At 38.8% G+C, this 17,565-nt stretch overlaps 1 protein-coding gene across 10 annotated transcripts in view; it reads left to right on the forward strand.

The window, feature by feature from the left end:
- Window positions 1-1,848: 1,848 nt before the first annotated feature.
- The window catches only part of LOC106867506 (uncharacterized), a 348,378-nt gene continuing 332,661 nt past the window's right edge, over window positions 1,849-17,565 (forward strand). For 9 of the 10 annotated variants that reach the window (XM_089338260.1, XM_052975069.2, XM_052975065.2 and 6 more), the window contains exon 1: window positions 1,983-2,254. The gene's annotated coding sequence lies outside the window, so the exon portion shown is untranslated. Of the gene's footprint in view, window positions 2,255-17,565 lie in introns of all 10 variants that reach the window. The other variant, XM_052975064.2, reaches the window with a different exon arrangement.

Here is a 17,565-nt window from a genome sequence, read left to right on the forward strand (position 1 = left end):
GTAGGCCCAAATCAGTTATTCGGCATGATAAATTAAATGCTTTGGTTGAACAAAACCCGAAATCAGAGGTTTGAAAACTTTCATCAGAACTCCAAACATCTCGCACAACTGTTTTTGGACACCTGTAAAAAATTGGAAAAGTCAAGAAAACGGATAGGTTTGCTCCACATCAACTGAACGAGATTAAAAAATAAACAGACGCCTAGAAGTGTGCTCCTTATTGCTTTCTCAACTGGAAGAAGACCATTTTTGCATTAAATCATTACTTGTGATGAGAAATGGATACTTTTTGACAACAGCAGGAGAACAAGACAATGATTAGATGCAGAAGAGTCACCTAAACACTACCCAAACCCACCGTTGCACCCTAAAAAGTTAGTGGCCACTGTATGGTGGTCTGCAAAGGGAGTTATTCATTATTCATTTTTGCAACAAGGAAAAATGGTAACAGCAACATCGTATTGCCAGGAAATTCATTGTATGCATGAAAAGGTCCAGATGGAGGATGTGTAAACGGAACCCTTCCTCTCTTAAATTTCTGTTTTTACGGAATAAGGACAAAAACTTTTATGGAAAAGTCAAAGTTGTCCTTACAGAAAATATTTCACATTGTCTTCCATTTCGTGTGTCCGAGGCACCTATATCTACTGCGGCTTAATATACCGGAGTAGATAACAAAACCGCGATGCAGTGGTATGAGTTTTGTCGAGAAGTGTGTTCGGGGATGATGCTTCGAGACAAAGCTCCGCTCGGTGGTCCAGGTGATGAGGTAGAAATAGACGAGAGCTTGCTCTTTGAAAGGAAGAACCACGTAGGGAGAATATGCCATCAAACGTGGGTTGTCGGGGTGCTATGACACCACTGTGAAAAAAGGATTTCTACAGCGTGTACCTGACAGAAGCGCAGCAACACTAGAAGCTGTTATAATTGAAAATGTGTTTCCCGGTACTATAATACATACAGACAAATGGGCCAGCTATAGGAACTTACAACAGCTGGGTTACATTCACAAAACGGTTAACCATTCAAAGAATTTCGTCGACCCTGAAACTGGCTCTTGCACGAACCACCTTGAGGCCTATTGGTCCCGTATCAAAAGACGGCTAAAGTATGTGACTGGATCATTGGGCGACATGAAATGGTCCCGCGTCGATGAATCACTGCAAAACTCATTTTCTTTGGTAACTTAAAAAAAAAAACAAAAAAACTTTAATTTCATATTACTGCGGGAAATTACTACTCTGAAAGAAATCTTTGCAGAAAGGTGAGTAGATTGATTACAATTTTCTTTCATTATGTTATCGCAGTTTTGTGAGATTTGGCTGTTATTTCTAGCATGTAAATAACCTACTTGACTGGGGGGAGGGGAATTTTTTTTTTTTTTGAAAAGTTGAAATTTTACAAACAATTTTTTTTCAGAATCATAATCTCCGTATTTTTGTACGTATTTCGCAAAAAAAAAAAAAAAATTTTCGTAAAAAGTTAAAAATGAAGAAATAGGGAGCGGGGCTGAAATTTTGAAGTTGCGATTTTTGAAAAATTTTTTTCAGAATCGGAGTCTCCATAGCCTAAAACGTGGGAATCCGTAAAAAAAAAATTAAGGGAGGAAGGGTTCCGTTTACATATCCTCCATCTAGACCGAATTTTTTTTAAAGATGGAATATATGACAGAGAAACGTTGGGTAAACATCATAAATAAACACGGATCTTACTTTGATTAGATAAATCAGTTCTGAAATATTTTATTGTTACCTTTCAAATACGACATTTCATGTGAGACAACCTAATATTTATCGATATTTATTACATTAGAGTTATGTCCCTTACATCAAATTTCACGCGCGTGTACACACATACACACTCAAAGCCAACGGACGCAAACACACACACACACACATCAAAAAGAAAAAAGAAACGTACGCTCACGTGCACAGAAATCACACACATACATACACATGCATAAAACTTTCGCACACACACATGTACACGCACTCCCCTCACCCATTCACGTGTGTTTGAATATCTGTATGTGGAACTAACCGCAAAAGCAATCTGTAGGCCTCCTAAGTTCGGGGACTAATGATAATTGTATTAATATTTGGCTGGGATATCTATCTTCATTTTTTATCTAGCCGTTGTGGCGACACGAATATTCCAGACAGAGGGAGATCATTCTTTTAGAGATGTTTCTACCATCATGATGAGAGTGAAGATACGTGTGAAGTGATCTTTGGCAACCTTCCCTTTTACATCGGTAAATATTGGAAAATTTTGAAAATATTCTTCTACAATTTGGATGAATTATTTTAAATATGTTTATTGTGTGGCAATATTGCTTCAAACAACATATTCTCACCTGTTCTGCAATGTTTGAAACTTATTTGATAAACATATATTGCCTAAATAGGATCTTCTCAAAACAAGCGCAGGATATTGTAGTAGTTCCTAGATATACGATATAGGTGAAAATATAGTTATTGTCACGTTTAATGATAAATTAGCTCAAGTTCTTTTGGAAATAATTAATATTACTTCACTAGTTAATTTTGATAATTCATTCAATTCTTTTGATTTCTCTTTAGTTCTGCATAAATAAACTTTGACATTAAATATATTTTTTGTAGAATCATTTAAACTTATAAGTGGCATTTAAAGACCTTAAAGATTTTAATAAATTAAGAGTTTGTAAACAACTCTGTCCAAGAATTTACTACTGAAGTCATCATCATCATCATCATCGTTTAACGTCCGCTTTCCATGCTGGCATGGGTTGGACAGTTTGACTTGGAACTGGCAAGTCAGTAGGCTGCGCCAGACTCCAATCTGATCTGGCAGGTTTTTTACTGCTGGATACCCTTCCTAACACCAACCACTCCGAGTGTGTAGTGGGTGCTTTTTACGTGCCACCAGCACGGGAACCAGTTAAGCGGTACTGACATCGACCACGTTCGGATGGTGCTTTTTACGTGCCATCGGCACAGGAGCCAGTTAGGCAGAACTGGCTTCGACCCACACTTGAATGAGGCTTATTACGTGCCACCAGCATGGGTGCCAGTCAAGCGGCACTGGCATTAGCCACTACCACAATTTCCATTTTGATTTTGATCTTGATTTGCTTTTGATTTAGATTTTTGATTTTACTTGATGCAATAGGTCTTCTCAAGTGCAGCGTATCACCCGATGATTCAAGTGTATTTTTAAATGGGCTGGTTATGCAACACTGGTTATGCAACACTGGCTGTGATCTCACTTGCTGAGTCTTTTCAATCACAGTATATCTCCAAAGGATGCGGTCTCTTGTCATTGCTTCACCACCTCATCCCATGTCTTCCTGGGTCTCCCTCTTCCACTGGTTCCTTCCAATGTTAGGGTGTAACACTTCTTCACACAGCTCTCCTCATCCATACGCAGCGCATGACCATACCAGCTCAGTCATCTCTCTTGTACACCACAGCTGATGCTTCTTATGTCCAACTTTTCTCTCAGGGCGCTTACTCTCTGTAGTGTGTGCACACTGACATTACACATCCAGTGGATCATACTAGCTTAATTTCTTTCAAGCCTATGTATGTCCTCAACAGTCATGACCCATGTTCCACTGCCATGTAGCATGGCTGTTCACACATGTATCATACAGTCTATCTTTCATTCTGAGAGAGAGGCCCTTTGTTACCAGCAGAGGGAGGAGCTTATTCTAGTGGCAATGCTCTCAGAGCATCCACTCCCACTACAGACTTGGTCACCTAAGTAGCAGAAGCTATCAGCTACTTCTAGTTTCTCCCCCTGGCATGTGATGGAATCTGTTTTCTGAATATCTTTGGTGTTTATTGCTCCTGTGCATCTGCTGCACACAAAAACTATCATCCTGGTAAACCTTCCTTTGATATTGCTGCACCTCTTATGTATCCATAGCTTACACTGGGTACATCTTATGGAGTTTCTACTTTCACCTTTTCTACAGATCAAGCAGAGCCATCTACCTGAAGGGGGTTGTGATTTGTTCACCTTCCTACTTACTAGGACTTTGGTTTTTGCTACATTGACTCTAAGGCCCTTCAATTCTAGACCTTGCTTCAACACCTGAAATTTCTTCTCTAGTTCTGAGAGTGATTCAGCTATGAGAGTAAGGTCATCAGCATAGAGGAGCTCCCAGGAGCATCATGTCTTGAATTCCTTTGTTATTGCCTGGAGGACTATGAAGAATAAGAGGGGGCTGAGGACTGATCCTTTGTGAACCCCTACTTCTACCTGGAATTCTTCACTATACTCGTTGCTGACACTCATCTTACTGACAGCATCCCTGTACAAGGCCTGTACAGCTAGCTGTTACTAACCACTTGTCTATCCCTAATTTCTACATTGCCCACCAGATAAGGGATTGGGGGACCCTGTCAAAGGCTTTCTCCAAGTCAACAAAAGCCAAGTACAGAGGTTTATCTTTGGCTATGTATTTCTCTTGCAGTTGCCTAACCAGAAATATAGCATCAGTGGTGTTTCTACCTGGCACAGAACTAAACTGCATCTCATTTAGGCTAATTCTCTTCCTAATTAGTTGGGCTATGACCCTCTCTGTGTCCTTCATCACCTGATCCAGCAGTTTGATACCCCTGTAGTTATTTCTATCTAAAGCATCACCTTTACCTTTGTAGCAGTTGACTATGGTGCTGCTGCATCAGTCATTAGGTATGACTCCTTTGTGAACTACCTGATTTACAATACAGGTGACTAGACTATAACCCACACCACCAGATATTTTAAGCATCTCAACAGTGATTACTGATGGGCCGGGGGTTTTCCCTGACTTCATATCCTTAATTGCTTTATCTACCAGGGTGCTATCAATTTGAGTAGCTGGCCCCCTCAACTGAGTCAACATTTGGTAGGCTCTCCTCCTCCCATTTATTCTCTAAGACAATAAACTTCCACCACTAAAATTTTGGAAAGAAAACTATCAGAGCTGTTGATTCATTTCTTTGTGATCATCTGTGTCAGGCCAGAAAGCCTGAGTCTGACAAAGATATCACCAGTTAGTCACTGGAGGAAGTAGCGTTACAGGTCACATACTGTATGAGAGACTTGACACCTTGAAAACAAGACATTTGTGATACCGCTCGGTCTTTTTGCTGTTCCCTCTGCTTAATGCCATAATTTTTGATTTAAATATTCTTTGATTTGAAAGTGATTACTCACACCAGGTCTTGTATGATTCAAAAGAAATTTTGATAATTATATTAAATATTGATTTCAAATTTTGATACTATGCCAGTAATTATAGAGAGGGGATAAGCTGATGACACCAACCCTAGTGTTCAACTGGTACTTATTTTATCAACATCAAAAAGATGAAAGGCAAAGTCAACCGCAGTGGAATTTTAACTTAGAACGAAAAGACAGATGAAATACTGCTAAGTATTTTGACTGATGTGCTAACAATTCTGCAGCTTGCCACCTAGGTTGCTTTATAAATATATATATATATATTTAATTGATATAAGGGCATTACTATACAATAACGCCTCACGCTAAGAGGGACTCCAGAAGTCAAACTACTATAATAAGCACATTTTTACCGATCGCGAGAGAATGCAACTCTCAAAGCTAATGAGGTTAGCTTTGAGAGTTGCATTCCCACGCGATCGGTTAAAAATGTGCTTATTATAGTAGTTTGACTTCCGGAGTCCCTCTTAGCGTGAGGCGTTATTGTATAGTAATACTCTTATATAAATTAAATATATTTATAGGGAAAAATGATGGGTTTTTTTTCCCTTATGAGTTTTTTTCATGCTAACTACTTGATAAATTCTTTTAAAGTCTTTATCCTATTATATATATATGTGTGTGTATGTATGTATATATATATATATATATATATATATATATATATATATATATATATATATATTCAATAATAGGATAAAGCCTTTGTAAGAATTTATCAAGTAGTTAGCATGAAAAAACCTCATAAGGGAAAAATCCATCATTTATTCCCTATAAATATATTTATTTATATGGCATTACTATACATAAATGCCTCACGCTAAGAGGGACTCTAAAGTCAAACTACCATAATAAACACATTTTTACCGAATGCGAGGGAGTGCAACTCTCAAAGCTAGCCCCCTAAAAGCTGACTGAACGGTAGATCATGATTTCATAATTAATGCAGTAATATGCACCCTTTACTCATCAGTACACGTATGGTCAAGACACATTTTTATAGCTTACACTGGGTACATCTTATGGATGTGCCCAGTGCTTTTCTATGCCTTTTCTACAGATCGAGCAGAGCCATCTACCTGAAGGGATTTGGGGTTTGTTTGCCTTCCTACTTATTAAGACTTTGGTTTGAGCTAGGTTGACTATAAAGCCCTTCGATTTTAATTCTTACTTCCACACCTGAAACTTTTCCTCTAGTTCTGATAGTGACTCAGCAATTAGAGCAAGGTCATCAGCATAGAGGAGCTCCCACGGGCATCCTGTCTTGAATTTCTCTGTTATAGCCTGGAGGACTATGATAAATAGGAGGGGGCTGAGAACAGAACCTTGGTGGACCCCTACCTCCACCCGGAATTCTTCACTGTACTCATTGCCAACCCTCACCTTACTAACAGCGTCTCTGTACATGGCTCGCACAGCTCTCACTAACCATTCTTCTATCCCTAGTTTCCTCATTGACCACCAGATGAGGGATCGGGGAACCCTGTCAAAGGCTTTCTCCATGTCAACGAAAGCCAGGTACAGAGGTTTATCCTTGGCTAGGTATTTCTCCTGAAGCTGTCTTACCAGAAATATAGCATCAGTGGTGCTTTTCCCAGGCACGAACCCAAACTGCATCTCATCTAAACTGACTATCTCCCTAATTAGTTGGGCTATGACCCTCTCCGTGACTTTCATTACCTGATCTAAAAGGTTGATACCTCTGTAATTATTTGTATCTAAAGCGTCACCTTTACCTTTGTAGCAGTTGACTATGGTGCTGATACACCAGTCATTGGTTATGACTCCTTTGTGTATCACCTGGTTAACTATATGGGTGACTAGGCTATAGGCGACACCGCTAGATATTTTGAGCATCTCTGTGGTGATTCCTGATGGGCCGGGGGCTTTCCCTGTATTCATACCCTTAATTGCTCTATCTACCAAGTTACTGTCAATTCGGATCGCTGGTCCTTCTATTGGGTTGGCATTTGGCAGACTCTCTTTCTCCCATTCATTCTCTTTATTTAGCAACCTTTCATAGTGGCATCTCCAAACCCCTCTCTTTGCAGCCTCATTTAATGTAAGTGAACCAACATCCATGTGGACACATTTCTCTCCTATGACATTGTTATATGGACTGTTAGATATGTAATTCGTCTGACGTTCCGTGTGTCATGTGGTTCGTCTGAGTTCATTGTTTCATTGTTGTTGTCTTGTGGGACTGTCGTAGTGAAATGTCATTGATATATATATGGCGGACATGACTTTTGTTTATTCATAACGAACATTGGGTGAGTGCGTTCTTTGTATGTAATTGAACAATAAATGTAATAATTAAATTGTATAACTCGTTATGTTATCTCTGCGAGTCAGTCCGAGGGAAACATAACAGAGTTTATTGGCGTCGCCGATAGGATCGATAGGACCGATAGGACCGATAGGATACATGCTTACTTTACCGTAAAATTATTCATCGTAATAACAATGGCTGAAAAACAGACAGTAGAACTTATTAAATTGTTTAGGGAACAAATGGACAAGCAAATGCAACAACATCAGAGAGATATGGACGCTCTGTTAAAACTGTTTGGTGCTCGACAAGTTGAAGGCGATTCTAGTGGCTATTTTTCAGCTGCTTCAACAACAGTGTCGATTCCACCATTTACTGCATTTGATTCAGCGACAGAACTATGGCCTGATTACTGGTCAAGATTCCGTACGTTTGTGGCTGCTAATGCTGTACCTGAAAAACGCATGGCACAAGTGTTCCTGACCAATCAGACTGCTACTGTTTACAAACAACTTGCTAATCTGGCTACCCAACAAAATCCGCCTAAAGATATCAACAACTTGATAATGGACGAAATCGTTGACTTCATGAAGGAACAGTTCGACCCTAAACTTTTCATTGTGAGAGAGCGTTTCAAGTTTTGGAGTGATATGCAGCGGAAGCCAGGCGAAACTCTCCAGGAGCTGGCAGCACGTATACGCCAGGATGCAGCTACCTGTGATTTTCCAGCGATCACCAACCCACAGGATGAAGCTCTGAGACAGAGATTCATATGTTCGGTTAACAATGAAGCGGTTCTGAAGGCGCTTTTTAAGATAAAAGACTCAGAACTAGATTTTGCCCGTGCTGTCCAGGTTGCCATTGAGACTGAAGACGCAGCAAAGGTTGAAAAAGAAACTGTATACGGTTCCAAAACCAAGAAGGTGTACAAGGTCCAGCAGAACAGGAATAAGAGTCCTCAAAAGAAACATCAGCAGTCTTATTCCACAAACCAGGAGAAATGCTACCGATGTGGAAAGGCCCACAAAGCAACAGACTGTCCTTTCAGGGAAACCAAATGTCATTTTTGTGACAAAAAGGGTCATTTGCAAGCGGTGTGTAGGAAAAAACAACATCAGCAACGCAATGGCCATTCACAAACTCCCGTGAAAAGAATCACAAAAGCTGAGCTAGTCAAGGCGATCCTAGGTGAAGTTTCCCGAGACACTCATAGTTTAATTGTGCCAGTAACAATCCAGAACAGACTGTTCACAATGGAATTGGACACTGCTACTACAGGCAATTTTGTTTCCTTGTCAGTCTGGAAACAACTTGGAAGACCAAAGCTGCAAGATGTCAAGCATCGCTATGAATCTGCCAGCAAGCACAACCTGCCTGTTCTAGGAACTTTCATGGGCCAAACCAAGGATCCAACAACTGGTAAGCAGGATCTTATACCTTACATAGTCACCAAGATCTCTGATCTTAATTTGCTGGGTCGGAATGCTATCCAGACTCTGGGAATTTCCGTAGACACTGCTCTAGGTTTGAAAAGCATAGACAGCCAAGCTAAGAGGGAAGGTGCAGAAGGGATGTATCCAAAGACCTCAAGCGAGCCCTATGTTTCCCTGCAGCAAGATTGTAACAACATGTGTGATGAATTTCCAGATCTTTTCAAGCAAGAATTGGGATGTCTCAAGAACTTTGAACTGGAAGTGAAGTTCAAATCGGACGCAACACCAGTCTTTCACAAGGCACGTCCGGTCCCATTTGCTCTTCGTGATGACCTGGCCAAAGGTTACGAAGAAGGCATCGCCAAGGGAATCTGGAAGCCTGTTCAATTCAATGAATACGGAACGCCAGTGGTACCGATTCGTAAAGCACACGCTTCAAGCAACCTGAAGCCCAAACTACGGATTTGTGGTGACTACTCTGTGGGAATTAATGACCAACTTGCTGATCACCGTCATCCAATGCCACTCCCTGCTGAACTGATGCAGAAACTCGGAGGTGGATTCGGATATACAAAGATAGACCTTGCTGATGCCTATAATCAGATCAAGCTGGCTCCAGAAAGTCAACGCAGACTCGCACTCAGCACTCACCGTGGAGTACTCCTGCAACAACGACTCCCTTTTGGAATCAAGTCAGCACCTGGTTACTTTCAGGAGATCATGGAAAACCTGACCCATGATCTACCTGGAGTGGCCGTCTTCCAGGATGACATGCTCGTCAGTGGGAAAGATGCAAACAGTCACTTAAACAACCTAAAGTGTCTGCTCACACGTCTAAGCGACAATGGACTCAGATGTCGCCGTGAAAAGTGCCAGTTTGCACTACCCAGTGTAGAATACCTTGGACACATTTTGTCGGCTGAAGGGATCACTAAGGGATCCAAAGTCGAAGCAGTCTTAAAGATGCCATCTCCAACGAACGAATCAAGCTTGAAATCTTTCCTAGGTTCAGTTCAGTTTTATGGAAAGTTTATCCCAAACCTAGCCAGTATAGCAGAGCCACTCTATTGCCTTACAAAAAAGTCAACTATTTGGAAGTGGGGAGATGAGGAACAGTCAGTTTTTGATCACTTGAAAAATGTACTTTCATCAAGTCAAGTTCTGATACACTTCGATCCAAACAAAACTTTGGGACTGGCTTGTGACGCATCAAACGTTGGTATTGGAGCAGTCCTGTTTCACCGCTATCCTGATGGAAGCGAGCGCCCAATATCCAATATGTCCAAGACTCTCACTTCTGCACAGCGTAACTACAGTCAAATTCAAAAGGAAGCCCTAGCTATCATATTTGGCTTGCAGAAGTTTTACCAATATTTGTACGGTCGTAAATTCATACTCGTGACTGACCACAAGCCACTGACATCACTATTCAGTCCGAGGAAAGGGACGCCACTTCTCGCTGCTAACAGACTAGCACGATGGGCCCTGTGGCTGAACCAGTTTGACTACACCATTGAATATCGGAAATCAGCAGATCATGGCAATGCTGATGCCCTCAGTCGCTTGCCATTCGGTGATGACAACGACTTTGACAGAAAGGAAAATGGTGAAGACATAGACATGGTGTGTGCCATCAAAGCTCTTAGTATTCAAGTCCAACCTGTGGATGCTAACGTCCTCCGTCAAGAGTCAGGGAAAAATCCAGTGATATCTACAGTGATGCGCTACGTCCGTGAAGGCTGGCCACCAAAGAACATGGAGATCAATGACGAAGTCAACAAGTTCCGTAAGTTATCAAACTCACTTAGTATCTGTCATGGATGCCTTATACATGGATCTAGAGTTGTGATTCCACATAGCTTGCAGCCAAAGATCCTCAATCTTCTGCATCTCGGACACTTTGGCATGGAACGCATGAAACAACTAGCAAGAACTGCTGTATATTGGCCTGGTATCGATGCTGCTATAGAGATAGCCAGTCGACGATGTGATTCATGTAACGAACATCAAAGGCAGCCATCTAAGCCTCCAGTTCACCCATGGATGTTACCAGAAAAGCCGTGGAGCCGCTTACATCTGGACCATGCAATAAATTTTATGGGTAGAGATTGGCTGGTGATCACAGATGCTTATTCCAAGTACCCATGCATTCATCCCACTTCCTCCACGTCCTCCAAAGCCACTTTGAATCTGCTTGAGGAAGACTTTGCGCACTTCGGATTTCCTCACACACTGGTCACCGATAACGCACCAACTTTTACGTCTGAGGAGTTCCAGAGCTGGTGCAAAGAACGCGGGATCACACACCTGACAGGTGCACCTTACCACCCAGCTACCAACGGAGCAGCGGAACGTTTGGTGCAGACCTTCAAACAAGCTCTGAGGAAGTCTTCTCTTCCGCCGACACGAGCACTTCAAGAATTCTTGATGCAGTACCGGAGAACACCGACATCCTGTGGATTCTCTCCAAGTGAACTTTTGAATCACCGGCAGATACGAACAAGGATTGATTCTCTGCTGCCATCGCCAGTACACATTGCTCAAGGCAAACAGTCTAAGGAAGCACATAAGTCTCAGGTGACTCCAAGCTCGGCTGATGTCGCTAAAGTTACCAGGCAGTACAAGGCCGGAGATCCTGTGTATGCACTATACTATGGACCTCGCCGAGACAAAGATCCCCGATGGGTACCAGCAATCATTAAGAAGTCATTGGGTACTCGCTGCTTTAACGTGAAGGTCATACCTCATGGCCCGATGTGGAGACGACACTGGGAACAGCTGCGACCGCGGTACACAACTGAGGAAGACAATGAACCTGGTGATGCAGAAAACACTGTATTTGAATTTGCAACAGATCACCCGATGGAGATCTCGGAAACTGTGCCACTAACACAAAGACAAACCAGACCCAAGACCATGTTACCCGTTCCAGAGTATGGACCAGACAACCCAAGACGGTCCAAGAGAACCCGTAAAACCCAAGAGAGACTTTGCTGTTGATACTTCTTGTGTAGCATCAATTTCAGTGGGGAGGTGTTATATGGACTGTTAGATATGTAATTCGTCTGACGTTCCGTGTGTCATGTGGTTCGTCTGAGTTCATTGTTTCATTGTTGTTGTCTTGTGGGACTGTCGTAGTAAAATGTCATTGATATATATATGGCGGACATGACTTTTGTTTATTCATAACGAACATTGGGTGAGTGCGTTCTTTGTATGTAATTGAACAATAAATGTAATAATTAAATTGTATAACTCGTTATGTTATCTCTGCGAGTCAGTCCGAGGGAAACATAACAGACATCATGATTCTTTCTCACAAACTGTCTTGCAACACGAAATACCTCAAGTCTTTGGTCCTCACAGCGCAGAACATTGGCACATCTTTTTTTATCTGCTTCCCCTCTGGTTAACTAAACCTGTCTCCTAGCTTCCCTTCTGGCGGTCTGATACAATTCCCTGATATCACTGTTCTTCCAGTCCTTCCAAGCCTGTTTCTTTTCCCTAATGGCCCTGTCAACAACATTGTTCCACCACCATGTTACTTTGGGTTGAGAGGGGACTTTGCACCATCCACAGATCTGGTCAATGACCCTCAGCAGGTTGTCCCGTAGAGCAGATATATAAATATATACATATAAATATATCTTCTACATATGTGGAAAATCAGTGTGTGTTTGTTTGTGGTGTTGTTAGCTAACTTCTCCTTCATTGTTTTATTGATTTTGATGAAACTTGACACATGAGTAGATCTCATGTCTGGAAACCTCGTGACATACTTAGATTGTTGAAAAAACTGATAATACAGTCCCTGGAAGGGATCTTCATATCTACTGCATATAATTAATTTTTTTTAAACACTCAAGGGAAATAACCCATAGCACCTGCATTTACAGTTGTTAGTTTTTAGCAAAGCGATCAATATTTGATTCTCACGATCAGCAGACCTAATTCTGCATTTCACTATTCACAGTTTTGAACTGTTAAACCTTATTGCATTTTCTTTATGCATGTACACTTTCATTGCCCATAACTCCGATAATTCTCCGTTTTTCCAGTTAAACGTTTCCAATGACACTGCATAAATTTTTGATTCCAGAATGTATTTAATAAGTGTGTCCCAATACATTGAACTCATACTTTGAATGCTTAAAAGTCTTAAAAAACAAAACCAAACTTCCACACTACATTCAGTTGGGACACCCTGTATCACATACTTATTTTACAAATCATAATTTTTATTGCTCATACATTTTCATGAAACTAATTGAGCCATCGAATATTTTACAAGTTTCATTATGTTCAATTACTTTGAATTTTGATTTTTTTGTGTGTCCAATTTCTAATTTTTGCAGACAATATCACTTTTATACTTTATTTGAAACATGAGTAGAACTCATGTCTGAAAACCTTGTGACATACTTAGATTGTTGAAAAAAATCGATAATAGGGCCTTTCCAATAGATCCTTCTATCCACTACATATTACTAATATTTTATTTAAACAACCGAAGGGAAATAACCCATACCACCTGCAGTTTTTAGCAAAGCGATCAATATTTGATTCTCACAATCAGCTGACCTAATTCTGCATTTCACATACTCAGTTTTGAACTGTTAAACATTATTATTGCACTTCCTTGATTTGAATCTTAAACCTTAAAGACTTCATTCATACATTTCTATACATACATACTTTTTTGAATGCTTATTACTCTGATAATTGTGCATTTTTACAGTTACACTTTTTCCATGACAGTAGATAAATTTTTTATTCCACAACATATTTGCAGTGGCTTCATGCAGGCATAGCGTGGATTCGATCCTTGATTGTCAAATTTCACTTAACACTTCAACAGCGCTTTTCTCACAGTAAAACAGTAGTTTATTCTGTGAATGACAGCAGTTGTACATTTCCCAGATGCCTTCACCATGCAGAATAATGTCTTTGCCACCTGACCCTTCTAACCTCTTCTAGGCCACCAGGGGCTGGAATGGAGATAACAGACCCCCAACAATATCATTTGTTCTCAACAATATGTCTATCCTTCTGACTGCTTTTCAATAGTTATAGAAATAAGAACTCCATAAGCTAAAGGCAATTACTGAGAGCAACCGTGGGTGAGTGTGAATATTATTATTGCACTTTCTTCATTTCATTCTTAAACATTAAACACTTCATTCATATGTTTATATACATGATTACTACATTTATATATTACCTTTAATAAATTAGCCTTCACAAAGTTCACCTTTAAAATGCCACAACGAGTCAGAGTACTTTCTCGTCAACCCCCGAAAACCTCTCTTGCCAACCTCCAACAATCTCTCCCTCCACCAGCAGACAGTTTTTTGTACTTTTTCGTGATGGAAAATATACCTTTTGTGGCAGTTATAATGAAATTGTTTTCTTATATCTTTACCCTCGGGAATTACCGGGTACACCAGCTAGTATATATATACTTTATTAAGAGCAGCAGAAATATCACATAAAACTGTTACTCAGAGTTTCACGTTCCCGTTCATTGGACAGTTTTGTTAGAATGGAACGAAAATGAGGATATAATCAAACATAAACTAGTTTAAAGGATAGACCTTTGAAAATAGCTTTGTTACATTGGTCCTTTCAACTAACAATTATAAGCATGCAATGAACAAAATAAATTCTTGTTGTAAAATCAAAGAAAACCTTAAATCGAAGCACAGATTCTAAATACATCTGGTAAATAATTATATACAAAATATAAATCAATTAATACATTAAAATTTTAAAAAAAATTTTCATGCTGTATTACATAAATATTTTTTCAGCAGCATATACACATACTAAGCCATCTATAATGCACATATATACACAAAAATATACAGATGCATGTACATAGTTATATAGATATATAGAATATATTGGTAAGACATAAATATATACACAAATACACATATACATATATGTATGCATACATACATGCATACAAAATTTCTTGGTGTATACATATACAGGTCATCTATTACAGACGAAAGAAATGGGAAGTATACATTAAGCATAGGGAGGAGATAGAGAAAAGAAAAAGAAAAAGAAACAAATGGAGAGCTAGCGCGAGAAGAGAGAAAAGGAGGGGACTGTGTAAAGACGTTATCGAGTAGGAAGAGAAAAGATACTTCGAGTAAGAAAAGAAAAGAAAGATAGTTCACGAAATGTGTGTAACGAACGCACACATAAAATAAAATTATATATATATATATATATATATATATATATATATATATATATATATACATACATAATTATATATTTGCATACAAATACACATATATGTTTCCGTATTTAAATATACAAAAATATGTATGCAAATACATGCTCACACGAATATAAGTATATACATGTATACATATACATGCATGTACGTTTGTACATAAATATAAACACGCATATACTTACACACATACACAGACACACACATACACATACATATGCATATGCTCAATTTATATGATATTAAAATTTGTATAAAGAAGGCATTTACAAAATGCGGCACCATATATAGAATTATCTATAAAGTAAATGTAACAATTAAATAGGTTTGTAAAATGCAATAAGATAAAATATAATAATAACATAATAAAATAATAAAGATGAACTTTGGCAAAGTTTGTGTAAAACAGTCGAAGGTTTTCTCATAGAATGTGTCGAAATATATATTCGATATTGTTGCAATGCAAAATAACCATGCATTACAAATACAAATTCAAAAGTGGCATTTGAAACAAATTCAAAAGTCAACATATATTATCCATATGGTATTTTTTTGGTTGACATTTTGTTGCATGCCTGCAGGAATTTAAGAGTTCGCGTTTTTGATTCAAAGCGCTATTATCCTGGAATAAGATAAAGAATTTTTCCGAAAGGCATAAATTGCATTTCATGGGTCTTTTATGAGCTCCATGTCTGTAAGCTGATGCTTTATCTAAGATTTTCCATGTTATGTTGAAAGGACGGGTTTCTTTTTCTTTCAATTCCCAGACATATTTTGCCAAATTAGTTTTTGTCCTAATTTCGGAGTACCGGAAGGAATTTCTGTGGGAATAAAATTGAGTCTTGAAAGAATTTTCTGAAGCCCCTGTGTATGTTTTGTATTCTTGTGAGCCTTCTATTTGTACTTTGGCCCTATACACAATCCCTTTCTCCAGACATTTTCTTTCTAATGGATAGGAGGTCTCATCTTTGCAATTACAATTCTTCAGATTTGAACCGGCAATGTAGCTATCTGTATTTATTTTAGTGTTGTGTTAGCTAATGAAAGAGGTGAAATTTTTACAAGAATAGCTAATCTTCAGCGTTCTTCTATTAAATATTCTGTAAAACTTGGCTAAGTTGAAAATACTTAACATTAGCTATTCTTCAGTATGGGCCCTGATATATATCGACTAGAGGAGGGTTTAGCTATGGGTTTGCCATTGTCACCGATAATAGCCTATATACATGGAATACTTTGAGAATTTGGGAATACTTTGGCTTTAGGATCAACACCATGAAAACCAACCCTATGGTTGGTTTTCATGGTGTTAGATCATGTGAACTCAATAAAGCCATCCATACAGTTCACACTGGAAAAGGAAAAAGACAATCAGCTAGCATTCCTGGACATATTAATAACACGCACCAAGTATGGATTCAGGATACTTTTGTATCTTTTCAGAGAGGCCTTTCACATAAGGTAGACAGACTGTGGACAGTTTACTGCAGACTGTAAGGAAGGATAGGAAAATATTAGATTTATAATACAGTTCTATATTTAAGAGATGAGGAATTATGTACATTATTTACATTTGACGGATATTTGTCCTCATCTTGTTTGTTGTTAACACAACATTTTGGCCGATATACTCTCCAACCTTCATCAGGTGTCATAGGGAAATTTCAAACCTGAGTTCTCATTCTGAAGGTATTTTTCGATGTTATGATTATTATTATTGTTGTTATTATTATTATTATTATTATTATTATTACTATTATTATTATTATTATTCAGGTCACTGCCTGGAATTGAACTCGGAATCTTGGGGTTAGTAGCCCGTGCTCTTCACCACTATGCCATATGCCTGTGGGCATATGGCGTCAAACGTGAATAATGTATTAGATTCATAAGCCCTAAAATTCACTCCATAATTGGCCACAGGCATATAGCATAGTGGTTTAGAGTGCAGGCTACTAACTCCAAGATTCTGAGTTCAATTTCAAGCAGTGACCTGAATAATAATATTAAAAATAATAATAATGACATAGAAAAATACCTGAGGAATGAGAACCCAGGTTTGAAATATCCTCAAGAAACCTGATGAAAACTGGAGGGAATATCAGCTGAAACATAGTGTTCACAACAAACAAGATGAGAATAAATATCAGTCAAATGAAAATAATGTACATAATTCCTCATATCTTAAATGAGTGAAACAAGTAAAAGAGATATATATATTTATATATATAGGCAAGGAATAATAAATCTCTATTGGCACATATACTATATATATATATATATATATATATATATATATATAAGGTTATGAATGGTATTGGAGTCAACCAAACCCTAAAGATACAGGTAATACCGAGTAAGTGCTGTATACCGACTAGTTTTGTCCCTGTCGT

The sequence above is a fragment of the Octopus bimaculoides genome, chromosome 20 (genome assembly GCF_046866305.1).
Source record: "Octopus bimaculoides isolate indiv1 chromosome 20, ASM4686630v1, whole genome shotgun sequence".
NCBI classification, from domain to species: domain Eukaryota; kingdom Metazoa; phylum Mollusca; class Cephalopoda; order Octopoda; family Octopodidae; genus Octopus; species Octopus bimaculoides.